General features: G+C 39.5%; 1 long non-coding RNA gene across 1 annotated transcript; it reads left to right on the top strand.

Annotated features, from left to right (window-relative positions):
* Positions 1-11865: 11865 nt before the first annotated feature.
* Positions 11866-14067, top strand: LOC142164753 (uncharacterized). The gene is made up of 2 exons (XR_012695711.1): positions 11866-12227; positions 12648-14067. It is a non-coding gene; the product is annotated as an uncharacterized LOC142164753 (long non-coding RNA).
* The last annotated feature ends 585 nt before the right edge of the window (positions 14068-14652 follow it).

Here is a 14652-nt window from a genome sequence, read left to right as displayed (position 1 = left end):
GCCACTACATTGGCCTTCCCCGGATGGTACAAAATAGTAATATCATAGTCCTTTAACATCTCCAATCATCTTCGCTGCCTCAAATTGAGATCCTTTTATTTGAATAAATGCTGGAGGCTACGATGATCAGTAAACACCTCACAAGACACTCCATACAAATAATGCCTCCAAATCTTCAATGCGTGAACAATGGCAGCCAACTCTAGATCATGAACAGGGTAGTCCTTCTCATGGGACTTCAGCTGACGAGAAGCATAAGCAATAACTCTACCCTCCTGCATCAACACACACCCAATACCCACTCTCGAAGCATCACAATACACTGTATATAAACTTGAAGTTGATGGTAAAACTAACATTGGAGCTGTGGTCAAGCCAGTCTTGAGCTTCTGAAAGCACTCCTCACACTCATCCGACCACCTGAACGGAACACCCTTTTGAGTCAATTTGGTCAAGGGTGATGCAATAGATGAAAATCCCTAAACGAACCGACGGTAATAACCTGCCAAACCAAGAAAGCTGTGAATCTCTGTGGCTGAGGACGGTCTGGGCCAACTCTAAACCACCTTTATTTTTTTCAAATCAACCTGAATACCCTAACTGGACACCACGTGCCCCAAGAAAGCCACTAAACTGAGCCAAAACGTACATTTGGAGAACTTTGCATAAACCTTCTCCTCCCTCAATCTTTGCAACACAACTCTCAAATGCTCTGCGTGCTCCTCCTGACTACGCGAGTACACCAGAATATCATCAATTAAAATAATCACAAATGAGTCGAGATGAGGCCGAAATACGCTGTTCATCAAATGCATGAACACTGCTGGGGCATTGGTTAGCCGAAAAGACATTACAAGAAACTCATAATGACCATAGCGAGTCCTAAAAGCTGTTTTAAGAATATTCGAATCCCTGATCTTCAGCTGGTGATACCTTGAATGGAGATCAATCTTGGAGAAAACTCTCGCTTCTTGAAGCAGGTCAAATAAATCATCCATACGAGGCAAATGATACTTGTTCTTGATTGTCACTTTGTTCAACTGCCTATAATCAATGCACACCCTCATCATGCCATTCTTCTTCTTCACGAATAGAACATGCACACTCCAAGGTGACACACTAGGCCGAATAAACCCCTTATCTAAGTTCCTGAAGCTGCTCCTTCAACTCCGCTGGTGCCATACGATACGGTGGAATAGAAATCGCCTGAGTGTCCGGCACCAGATCAATACCAAAATCAATATCCTTGTCTGGTGGCATGCCCGGTAGGTCTGTAGGAAACACACAGGGATAATCCATCACTACAAGAACAGAATCTATACTAGAAGTCTCTGCACTGACATCCCTTACAAAGGCTAAATGTGAAAGACAACCTTTCCCAACCATCCGCTGGGCCTTCAAGAACGAAATCACCCTACTGGGAACAAAATCAGTCGAACCTCGCCACTCAATCCATGGAACACCTAGCATAGCTAGCGTTATTGTCTTAGCATGATAGTCCAATATAGCATGACATAGCCAATCCATGCCCAATATCACATCAAAGTCCACCATAGAAAGCAACAAAAGGTTCACTCGGGCCTCCAAACCCCCAATAGTCACCACACACGATCGATATATGTGATCCACAATAATAGTATCACCCATCGGAATAGATACACAAACAGATGAAACAAGAGACTCACGGGGTGTATCCAAATAACGAGCAAAATATGATGACACATATGAAAAAGTGGAACCTAGATCAAATAATATAGAGGCATCTTTGTGGCAGACTGAGACAATACCTGTAATCACAGCATCTGAAGCAATAACATTGGGTCTAGATGGGAGTGCATAGAATCGGGCCTGACCACCACCTGATCGACCTCCCCTTTTGGGGCGACCCCTAGTTGACTGTCCTCCACCTCTAGCTGGGTGGGTGAGTGGTGAAGTAACTAGTGTTGAAGTTGATGGCTAACTTCTCTGCTAAGATGAACCCCCAAGACAATGAGGACACTACCTCCACATGTGACCCAACTCTCCACACTCACAATAAACCCATGGTGCTGGAGATGGGGACTGAAGGGATCCCCTAGCACCGGGATGACTAGCAGATGGCATAGAAGAGACCTGAACTGATGGAGCATGGGATGAAATCTGGGTTGGAAGGGCACTGAGTGATGAATGGCCCTACTGAAAACTATGAGAACCATGACCCGATGATGCCCAACGATAACCCGGGTGAGCTGAGCATGCCTGAATGGACAGTCTTTGCCGTGCTAAAATTGACCCCCATGAGGAGTACCTCTGAATCCAACCTGACCACGAGGCCTTTTAGCCTCCCTCTCAATCCTCTCCTGACCATGAACTATCTCAATCTATCGAGCTATGTCACCAACCTCATCAAAAGTAGCACCAGATACTCTCTCTGGTCATAAGCAATCGAAGCTGAAAATCGAGGCCATCTATAAGCCTCATAATCCTCTCTCGATCTATGAACCAACCAGATCATATGATGAGCTAACTCAGAGAACCACATATCATACTAATTAACAGATCTATCGCCCTGACAAAGCTGCTCGAACTGCCTGCACAGCCCCTCTCGGCAAGAATCGGGTATAAACTTCTCCAGAAAGAAAACAGAGAATTGTTACCAAGAAAGGGGCACTACACCAACCGGCCTACGCCTCTTGTAAGCCTCCCACCAACTAAGTGCAGCCTCTGAGAACTGGAAAGTAGTGAATGAGAACCCACTGGTCTCCAAAATACATGTGGTCCGAGCATCCTCTGACACTTGTCCAAGAAACCCTGGGCATCTTCGCCCTCTACACAACTGAAAGTCGAAGGTTGAAGTCTACCAAACCTCTCCAATCTGCATTGCTCGTCCTCTGGCATAACAGGAGATACATAGTCCTGAGCAACTGCAACCGACTGGTTGAAGGTGCCCCTGATGTCTGAAGTCCCTGCACGACCTGCTCAGGTATGCGAGCGGCAGGAGTCTTAGTGCCTCCCCCAGCCTGAGAAGTAGCTATGGCTGTAGTAACTGAGACTGCCTGAGCTAGTCCAGTGCCCACGAATAGAATCTGGGCCAGGGCCTCATGAAGGCCTAAAATCATAATAGGCACAGTCGGTGCCTGAGCTGGTGCTGCTGGAGCGTCTACACCTATGACTTGATCATGAACTAGGGTGGCTGGTGGATCTGCAGGTGCTGCCCTAGCTGCTGTGCGGGCTACACCCCTGCCCCTACCACGGCCTCGACCACGTCCTCGGCCTCTGTTGGCCCCAGCTGGTGGTACTGGTAGTCGTCCATCCTGACCGGTAGCACGTGTCCTCACCATCTGTGAGAGAATAGAATAACAGAAGTTTAGTACTAGAATCAATAGATTCGCACGACAGGAATTCAAGAATATGAAGTTTTCCTAAAGGTTCTGTAGCCCCTCGACGATAAGTACAGACGTCTTCGTACTGATCCGCGAGACTCTTTTAAACCCGCTCATGACTCGTGAGACCGATGTAACCTAGGCTCAGATACCAAAGCCAACCAGACATTTAAATAAGTCATTTAAAGCCATTAATTAGAAAAAATCCTATAATATAAGTTAAAATAAACAGTTTGGAAACATAACACAGCCCGACATTGGGGTATCTCCAGTCATGAGCAACTACAACTCGTCTCAGAATAAGAAAGGACAACATACTCTGAAAAACAAGTGCTAATACAAAACTGGATAGGCACTGGGCTGCGAACGCCAAGTAGCTACCTAGTCAACTCCAGAGACCTACTGGAAGGCTGATCAACACTCGCGACCAGAGACTCTTGGATCTGCACACAAGGTGCATAGAGTAAAGTGAGTACGCCAACTCAGTAAGTAATAAAAGTAAACTCGTCATAACGCTACAATAAAATAGTTAAGTCCAGAACAATGCAGTAAAGCAGTAAAACTCGTAAAAACAACTCAGTTCAGTAAAACCTTTTAAAACATCTTTCAATAGTTTCAAACGAGTGATGAAAACAGTGAGTAAAAGTATAGAAACGTAATAGCCCCTCGGGCAAAACATGTACCACAACCGCCCTCGGGCAAAACATGTACCACAATCGCCCTCGGGCAAAATATCAACGAGCCAGCCCCTTGGACTACCTCACAGTCACTCGTAATCAGCCCCTCGGGCAGTAACATGAAACAATAATAGCCCCTCGGGTAATATCACATCTCACACTAGGTACTCGCACTCACTAGGGGTGTTTAGACTCCGGAGGGGCTCCTACAGCTCAAGCGCTATCATAAGCCATCTCGTGGCATAACAAATTAGGCCCTTGGCCTCTCATATATCATAAATCAGTACACATGTTGTGGCGCATAGCCCGATCCCATAATAATCCTCACAACACAGGTCCTCGGCCTCACTCAGTCAGAATCCTCTCAAGCCCCTCGGGCAACGGTAAACATGATGCTCAGCCCAAAATATCATTTAAAATATAAAAAATGGAGTAAATACGGTTGAGTTATGAAAATAGTATAATATAACATGGCTGAATACAATTATGAAGCCAAAATAGTGAGGAATAGCAGTAAAATGCGCCTAAGGGCCCGAAATAGTTGGCACGAGGCCCAAATACGGCATTCAGCCCAAAACATGGCAATAATTTCTAAAACACAATGATATCAAACAGGTTTTAATCAAATACGCGACTTAACATTCGTACGGGATGGACTAAGTCACAATCCCCAACGTTGCACGACCCCACGCTCGTCATCTAGCGTGTGCATCACCTCAAAGTAGTACCATGATGTGAAATTCGGGGTTTCATACCATCAGGACAACATTTACAATCATTACTTACCTCAATCCGGTCCAAACTCTAGCCCGCGATACCTTTGCCTCTCGTATCGGCCACCAAATGCTCCAAATCTAACCAAAATCAGATTCATACCATCAAAATATGCTAAGGGAACGAAGCCCACTCGAAAATAACCAATTTACATAAAAAATCCCGAAATTGGCCAAACCGGACCTCCGGGCCCATGTCTCGAAATTCGATAAAAATCACAAAACTAGAATCCTTACACTCTCACGAGTTCATACATATCAAATACGTCAAAATACGACCACAAACGACCCTTCAAATCCCTAAATCAAAGTCTCCAATTTCAAGCCCTAATTCCCCAATTTTAAGCTTTAAATCCCATAAATTTCATGTCTAATTAGGTAGAAATCACCATAGAATCGAGTATTGAGTTCAAAAATCTTACCTCCAAGTGTTTCTCTTCGATTCCCTCTTCAATCCTTCTAATAAAGCTCCAAAATCTCTCAACAATGGTGGAAATAGACCAAAAATCGCGAAGGCCACTATTTAAACATTATGCCCAGACAAAAATTCCTTCTTCGAGAATGCGGTCAAAGCCTCGCGTTCGGGAAGCACAAAATTCCATTGACCAATAAATCCTCTTACACGAACACGACTTCCATTTCGCGAATGCGAAGCTTCAGCTTCCCATGCCTTCACGAACGCGACACACCAACGCGAACGAGAAGAACAAACTACCAGGGCCCCAAGCTGCTCCAATTACTCTACGCGAATGCGGGACCTACATCACGTTCGCGATGCACACTCAGCCTCACCCTTCTCGAATGGGGGACCAATATCACAAATGCGAAGGGAATTCTCCTGCCTCACTTTACATCCTTTCGCGAATGCGAGAGCCCTCTCGCGAACGCAAAGGCCAAATCTCTACAACATAGAACTGAAGAAATCTGCAACCTTCAAAACAAGAATTTGATCCGTTTAACCACCCGAAACTCACCCGAGGCTCTTTGGACCTCAACAAAATATGCCAACACATCCCATAACATCATTCAAACTTGTTCCAACCTTTGAAAGCCCAAAACAACATCAAAACATCAAATCATCATCGGATTCATGCCTAAGAATTTCCAAAACTTATAAATTCCGCTTTCGATCAAAAAGTCAATCAAACCTCATCCGAATGACCTAAATTTTGCACACACGTCCCAAATGACATAATGACCTACCAATTTCCGGAATTCCATTCTGACCCCGATATCAAAATTTTCACTACCAACCGGAAAACGCCAAAATTCCAATTTCGCTAATTCAAGCCTAAATCTATCCCGAACCTCCAAAACACATCCGATCACGCTCCTAAGTCCCAAATCACCTTATGAAGTTATCTAAATCATAAAAACCAAATTCTAAGATCGTTTACTCATAAGTCAACATCACGTTGACTTTTCCAACTAAAAGGCCAACTTAAGAGGCTAAGTGTCTCATTTCTCTACAAAACCACTCAGAACCCAAAATAACCAACACGATGCGACGAAATACAGCTGAACAACATATAAAGAAGCAGAAATGGAGGAAACGGAGCGATAACTCATGAAACGATCGCAGGGTCGTTACATGCATAGGTTTTTATGGTTGTCGCTTCCTAGCCTCGTCACTACTTCGCCGAGGTTAGGCTTGACACTTACTCAGTACATGGGGTTAGTTGTACTGATGCTACACTCTGCACTCTTTTGTGTAGATTTTGGTACCGGACCCGGTGAGTAGCTGTGGTAGCTACCTTCAGTCCAAGGAGACTAAGGTAGATCTATTGGCGTCCGTAGAGCCTAATGTCCCCCTTCCCTATTTTAGCTTTCTGCTATCTCTTTTCATTCCGAGAACAATTGTACTTTCCTTTCCAGACCAGTGTTTGTAGAAATTCATAGATGTTCATGAATTTGTGACACCAGATTCGTGGGTAGACATGTATTGGATTATTTGAATTTGTTATAACTCTTCCGTACTTTTCATCTGTTTAACTTTAGTTATTGTTTATATCCATTTGGGTTGATTGCTAATGGGTTAAAAACCTTAATAGTTGGCTTGCCTATCTTTCATGAGTAGGAACCATCGTGACTCCCGAGGGTGAGAAATCCGGATTGTGACAATGAAGAAAAAAGGGAAGAGGGAAGAAGAAGAAAAAGAAGAAAGGGAGGAGAACAGACGTGTGTGGGAGGGGCGGGGGGACGAAGGAGGAGGGGATCTGAACAAAAAGAAGAGAGGGGGGTATAACGAAGGGGGAGGGGATCTGAGGAAGAAGAAGAAGAAGGGGGTAGATATGAAGGGTGGAGGGAACTATGCCAGTATTTCTTTTATTTATTTATTTATTTATTTTTATTTTTTAATAAAGAAATATCGACCGCTCACGCACTTAATGTGCGTATAAATCATTCATTTTATCCACTTCAGCCATATCAATGCCACATAAGCTCGGCCAATGGTCAGAATGGTTTAAAAATCTTACTTTGATCAAGTTGAAGTCTTGTGTAGTGTTTTAGTTCATGTTGATTACCCATATTTTTTTCATTGTTTATTCATAAAATTTGAGTTCATACCGACATTTTATCTTCTTGGCCCAAGTGAAGTTTGTTTTGATAATTGGCTAAGGAACTCAAGCATGAACCAGTTCCATACATAGTGAACACATACATGAGCAGAATTCGAGCACAAGGCATGCACGCGAAGGAGATAAGCTTAAGTGGTTATATCTGATATTTCTTGAAAGAAATGGTTGCATAATTGATAAAGAGAAGGACTCCTTACTCGAAGAGAACTCTATCCAAGATAACAGAGGAGTTAGAAGTTGAAGATAACTAGAACTCTTCCACCAAGGAAGAGTATAGCATTGGAACTCTAGTTATTTCCTATTCTACTAACTCTATAAATTGCAGGATGATGTTTTAACTTCAATATCACACAAGAAGGGGAGGAGGGTGATTTGCATGGTGTCCAATTTTTTGCGACCATTGATTATAGAAAAACCTGGTTCTTCTAAGTATTCTTTAACCTACTGTTGCTGAAAGAGTAAATGCAGAAACTAAAGAACACAAGTAATTTTACGTGGAAAAAACCTGGCTCAAAATGTGAAAAAACTACAACCTACTACTCAGTAGGATTTTTCCCAATACTTCACTACACTAAGCCAAAACAACATTTACAAATCACTTTGTAAACCTAAGGATTAACTTTAATCCCGTTGTGGCAATCAGCCTCTAACTGTTGCGACAACTTCAAGTTAACTCTAACTTGAATACTCAAAGTACCTATTAAAATTACTTCTAGATAAAGCTGGAAGGTACAATATGAAAACACCTACTACAATTGAACTAGAATAAAAGGCAAACACTTGGAACTAACTTTTCTATCTGGTTCACATAGCTTGACGTTCGCACACTTGAATTACAAAAGCATTGCTTGCAAAATGCCTTGCTATTTTGCTCTCAACTCACGTTTAACTTCAGCGTTTGTGTGTCACCTATAAAGGAGAACACAACTTATATATATAGAATTAGTAAATAAAGATTAACTAGAGTTCTAATGCTTTACTCTTCCTTGGTGGAAGAGTTCTAGTCAACTTCAACTTCTAACTCTACCCTTATCTTGGATAGAGTTCTCTTCAAGTAAGAAGTCCTGCTCCTTATCAAATATACAACCTTTTCATTAAGGGATTATCAGATTTAACTACTTATACTTATCCCTTTCACGTGCATGCCTTTTGCTTGATTCTACCAGTCACCTGTGTACACTGTCCATGGACCTGGTTCATGCATGTGTTCCTTTGGCAATCATCAAAACCAAAATGGCCCAGGTCAATACAGGATATTCATACTTTACAGGTATGCACAAACACTGAAGTTAAACCTGAGTTGAGAGTAAAATAGCAAGGCATTTTGAAAACAATTCATGTGTGATTCAAGTGTGCGAACCTGAAGCTATATGAACCAGATAGAAGAACCAGTTCCAAGTCTCTGTCTTTTATTCTAGTTTCATTATAGTAGGGCTTTTGAGTTGTACCTTTCAGCTTTTTATAGAAGCAATTGTACTAGGTACTCTGAGTGTTGTATTCAAGTTAGAGTTAACTTGAAGCTGTCGTAACAGCTAGAGGCTGGTTGCCACAACGGGATTTGTCACGACCCAAATTCCATTATAAGTCGTGATGGCGCCGAACACCGTTGTTAGGCAAGCCAACCCTAATCAACTAGTGAATTATTATTTATTTTTACCAAACAATCCTAACATTTACTTAATCTTAAATTTAAAACAGTCGATAATTAATCAATTCATCCTAGTAGGAATACAACCAAAAGTAATAGTCTACAAATGTGTGTGTCAAGAACTAGTGTCACAAGTACTAGGGCAACTAGTAGAATATACAAAAATATAACTATCCTACTGCCTGAAATAGAATAGATAATAATAACAAAATGAGAGACTCTGGCATGCTGGTAAACGACTCAGAAAGGGCAGCTCACCGTGAGATCTCGATCAAGTATCAGGACGCATCGGACGGGTATCTAGATTCACCTTTCTCAGATCCTGTACAGTTAAGTATATAAGCGTAGTATGAGTACATAAACAATATGTACCCAGCAAGTATCCAGTCTAACCTCGAAAAAGTAGTGATGAGGAGTCGACTTGACACTTACTAAGGTCAATATCAATAATATTCAAGTGTTATGATACACATGAATAGCATAAATATGATGACAGTTCCAAAACAAGGAGAAATAAGATATTCTTTCTTAACAATATATCAATTTTAGTCATGTCATGTAATAAGCACATTTCAAACCATTTAAGCAACAAAATTCACGGAAAGTTCCACATAAATAACATGCGCACATTGTGCTGAGGTCGTACGACCAGGTTCGATATAATAATAAATTGTGCATTGCCAGAGGGTCGAATGGTAGGAACCATAGATGCATCTATTTACTACCAAGGCGATCGGCCCAATCCACAAATAACAATTTGTTAGTTTGTGTGAGTCCACCAAATAGTAGAGTACCTGGTCCTCTACGAGATTCTGCTGCGAATGCTAATAAAACTGCAAGTAACTAAGGCAGAGGATTTTTACGTGGAAAAATCCCACACAAGGGGATCAAAAAACCACGACCTACACCTGTAGGCTTTCAACTTCACTAACTTGTAAAAATCTATTACAAGCCGCTTTGCAATGACTCTATTACAAAGAATTTACTCAACTAACTTGTGGTACTCCTACCACAAGCCACTTTGTGACTCCTTAGTTATAAAGACTTTTACTAACTTGTGATGCTCTAACCACAAGTCACTTTGTCACTCTACAATTACAAAGGCTTTTGCTTATGACTAAACCTAGTCACAACATAAACTCAAGGAGTTTACGGATTTACAAGAGGAGTCCTAATCAATTCTTCTAGCTAAATAATTAAGGAGATACAATAAGTACAATCTCAAAGTTACAACTCAACTAGGACAACAACAAGCTAACTTTAGGAATTGGTCCGTAGTTGCATTTAACTTTGTTCTTCAAGCTCGTGAGGATTGATTTCTCTGTTTTTGCAAAAGGCTTGTATGAGAAACTAAAACATTCAAGTGATGTTTTTGTATAAACTCATTGTTGGTACACCTTGATCACATCACTTGAAATGATGTGAGCACTTTAGTTGGTTAGAGAATGAGTGGGCGCTGGAAATAGTGCAGTGCAGGCAGTCACTTCGTTTCCATCTGTGCCCAATTGACTTTGTACTGCTATGAAGAAGCCACAAGGGTATCAGGTCCTTGTTTGGATTCCTAGCTCCTGAAGTTGTGGCAGTTCACCTTTAACTGGAATCCGTTAAGCTTGCAGTATAGCCCAAGTAGGTCAGGTTCCCTATCTGGTTCTTAATAGTAAGTTTGTTAGATCAATAAAACATAAGGCAAGAGCATTTAAAACCTATCAATTTCCCCATTTTTAATGATGACAAACTTAACATTTATAGAGTGGATTTTAGAGCAGTAAGAACCAGATTAAGTAACAGGAGAACACAGGTTCCCCCTGACTCTATGCCCTTTCGAACACATGTGTTCCCCCTGAGTTGATGGTCATATTATACTATTATTTCCCCCTTTTTGGCATTATTAAAAAACACAAACAGAAGAACAACACAAAGAAGTCCAGCTAAGTGTTATATCCCGTGAGTTATTAAGCAACTTTGACCTTGCTTCTTCGGGCTTAGTCTGCTGATAGTTTCATATTTCTTTTTCTGATGAATGAGCCATATTCTTATTTGGACTCTACTAGGCTTCTACTGCTTGGCCCTATGTATAATTTGGATAATTTACGGTATGTCTAAGATAGTAACCATTTGAATCTGGTAAAGTTTATGAGCATATTAGACGAATATCAATGATTATAATTGTTATACCCCATAAGTTTAACAATATTGATACTGTTATATATATATTTGATATGATATTTTGAGTGAAACTTTTCTTGTAAAGAAAAAAATGGTTTGAAAAAAATATGATTTTATATAGTTTTTAATATTATTACTTTCGAATATGTTTTAAATTATACACATAATATGAGAAAAGTCTATGAGATTTTCTTTATTGTAAAGATATAAATTATTCTCTCACTATAAAATAAGGTTATCTTTTTACTATTTTAAGAATTAAGCATACGAAAATTTTTACTCTTTATATGAGATTAGGAAAATTAGAAGTTGAGAAAATATATGTATTTTTACATGGATGTTTTAAATAATAGTGTATGTATTTATTTTATATGGTACCACATGACCATGATAGTAAAGTATATTATAGTATGATATATAAAGTATATTAAAAATAAGTAAAATTTTAAGTAATTTGAAACAATTCTTAATTATGCAGGTAATTGGTTAATTACCGGGTAACAAAACATTACCTAGTCACCTAATAATGAATAAAGATTTAAAATCTCCACCCCTAACCCCCACGTGGCAGCCCATGAAATGGTCCAAAAAGCCATAAGGTGACTCTTATAGTACATGGAAAGGTGTCACCTTATTAAAAATACTAGTCATGACTCATGAAGTTATACTAATTCCATCTTCCACATGCTAGTGATTTCTTATTGCTTTAATCAACTGCCCTTCTTACATACATATGAGTATGTGTAAATATATGTATTGGTATGCCTGTTTCTATCTCTATCTATGACTAGTCTACATGGGTACGTTTCCAAGCAAAGCAGCAACAAAAGCATAGAAAAGGGAGGTTTAGTTTCTTAAATGCAGACTTACGTGGTCTCTTTGGTTATATTCTATCTTATAAGCTACTTTCAGAAAATCTGTTAATGGAGGTTTAGTCAAAGAGGAGAAGAGGAATAATAAATTAGCCGGTCAATCCAATTCAGACGAGGAAGGTTTTTTTTTAAGACAGTAATGTTCTTAAGGTAAACTTTACCTTGCTCTAGTGCTTCATATGTATCAATTTTTTTTTATTCAAAGCTTTCTGTCGTCCAAATATAAACTATACTATGAAATAAATTTTATTAGGTTCCAGATGAGAGATGCATAAGATAATGAATATGTTTATGCGAAGTTATATTACAGTACTCTCTTTTGAATCCAACTTTTTAAAATATCTGCATGGTTCTAAAATTGTGTTGAAAAAAAAAAGAGAAAATTTATGGGACATCTATATATAGAATTTTAAATCTATATTCTGCATGAGGAAAGGAAGTGAGTGATAAAATATGTTTCGTGATATTAATCAGAGATATAATGCAGAGGCAGCTCAATATAACAAATGGCCTAAAGCCAAATCTTAGCATGAGGCGTTAGACTTACTTAATAAAATTCTCATTTGTTAGGTTGATGCAGAATTGCTCAAAACTGAGGTAAATTATGTTACGAGCTATTAATTTTGAGGTAAAGATTTTATATACTCAAAATTGGCAAAAATAATTATCCAAACCTGTTGATTTTGAAGCTCTCAAAGCCATATATATCAAGGACACCATTATGCTTTTTGCATCAGGATCTTGTCCTACTGAACTGTTTATCTTGTCCCCAAGCCTGCCACATAGAAGCTGTCAAAAGGATTTTATTTTGAATGTTATTTTTTGTGTAGTTGAATCTAGTCTTATGTTGGATAATGCTAAACAACTTGAATATGTCCTTTTTAGACTAATATGATACTGACTCTCCGTAGCAAGCAACCATCATTTGTCTAGAGATTGAATATCTGCATGTCAACAGGAAACAAAGCACTACATTGGTTGGTTTCAAAATGTGAAACTAAAATCGGAAACCAGGCTTGAAACATATATAACATCTTCAATATCATTAAAAAAAAATCTCAACTAGAAAATTCTCCATGATCTTTAAGTCCTGTTTGATCACTTTTCTACTCTTTGAATCTCTTATGTTCTTTATGAGAAGCCCCAGTTATTTATTACTCCAGTTTATAATAAGAATTATAGTGACAAGAATTTAGCGAGTATTTTGGTGTTATTATGTATCTTTTGTGGCCTGGGGGTTGAGCCGGCACTAGTATAATGGTCTTATGACATTCTGAAAAATTATATTAACATACTTCTCATGCATTACATTCATTTACATGTTCATTCACCCACGACTCTGACGGCGTTATATACGCGTGTATATATATATATGTATATGAGATATGAGAAAAGGTTACGGCGTTATATATGCACCACCACCTGATCAACTGGTATATGATGATGATGTTGCCCACAGTGGCCGAAATGATATGATGGGATGCCCTCAGAGGCTTGATGATATTATGAACATATGTACCTATGCACGACATGACATTCATATGCATATGCATGACATTATAAGTATTAAATGATTCACAGAGTTATTCAAACTTACAGGTTGAGACCTTTACTCCATGTTTCTTCCATGTCTTTTATATACTGATTTACATGTCTTACATACTCAGTACATTATTTGTACTGATGTCCTTTTGTTGGGGACATTGTATTCATGCCTGCATGTATATATAATCAGTTTGACGAGCCTTCATAGTAGACGATATTGGCATTCAACGAAGGATCGGTAAGACTCCACCTCATTCGGGGCGCAACTGAGTCTATAATTCATCGTGTCAGAGTTTTTCTATAGACATATGGGTAGGCCAGTACCCTGTCCCATTCTATGTCAAATAATCTTAGAGGCTTTGTAGACACATGTTTATTATGTACAGTATGTCAGAGGCCTTAACGGGCCATATGTATTAATGTTTTAAGAAACATGATTCAGTAATACAGTGTTGCCCACTTATAGTTATACATTATGAGTTTTGGCCATGTCGGCCCATGATAGTGACAGAAGAAAAATAAATGAGTTACACAGTGGTTTGCTCGGGCCAGTACGACACCGGGTGCCAGCCACGCCCCCCAGGTTTGGGGCGTGACACTAAGCTAACTCATGTCACATATGTGCACACAAACATGATAGAGAATAGAAACACAGAAGTAAAGCACTGATATTATAAAATAGGATAGAATTGATATTAATAAAACTTTAATATGCCTTTTCTTTAAAAAAGCTAAAGGCAACATTTGATTTGTCAAAATGGGAGCAGTAGTGTTTCATACCAACCACATAAAAAAAGAAAACAAAAACATCTTCCAAAACAAAAAAAAACTTAACAAACATTTCTAGAAATTGATCACTGAAGGGGTACTTAGGGGGCACTAGGAGTAAAGTGCTTGGAAGCTGCAACAAGTGTTTGGAGAACAAGGTCTATTCGGACATTTCCTGACTTTTGCTCATTGAGTAGTTCTGCTTTCAGGTTCTCTATTTACGCCCTGAGATCAGCATTCTCCTTTGTCAAACGAGCTACTT

The sequence above is a fragment of the Nicotiana tabacum genome, chromosome 10 (genome assembly GCF_000715075.1).
Source record: "Nicotiana tabacum cultivar K326 chromosome 10, ASM71507v2, whole genome shotgun sequence".
NCBI classification, from domain to species: Eukaryota; Viridiplantae; Streptophyta; class Magnoliopsida; order Solanales; family Solanaceae; genus Nicotiana; species Nicotiana tabacum.
Note: the sequence above shows the minus strand (reverse complement) of the source record. Positions and strands in the feature narration are given on the sequence as shown.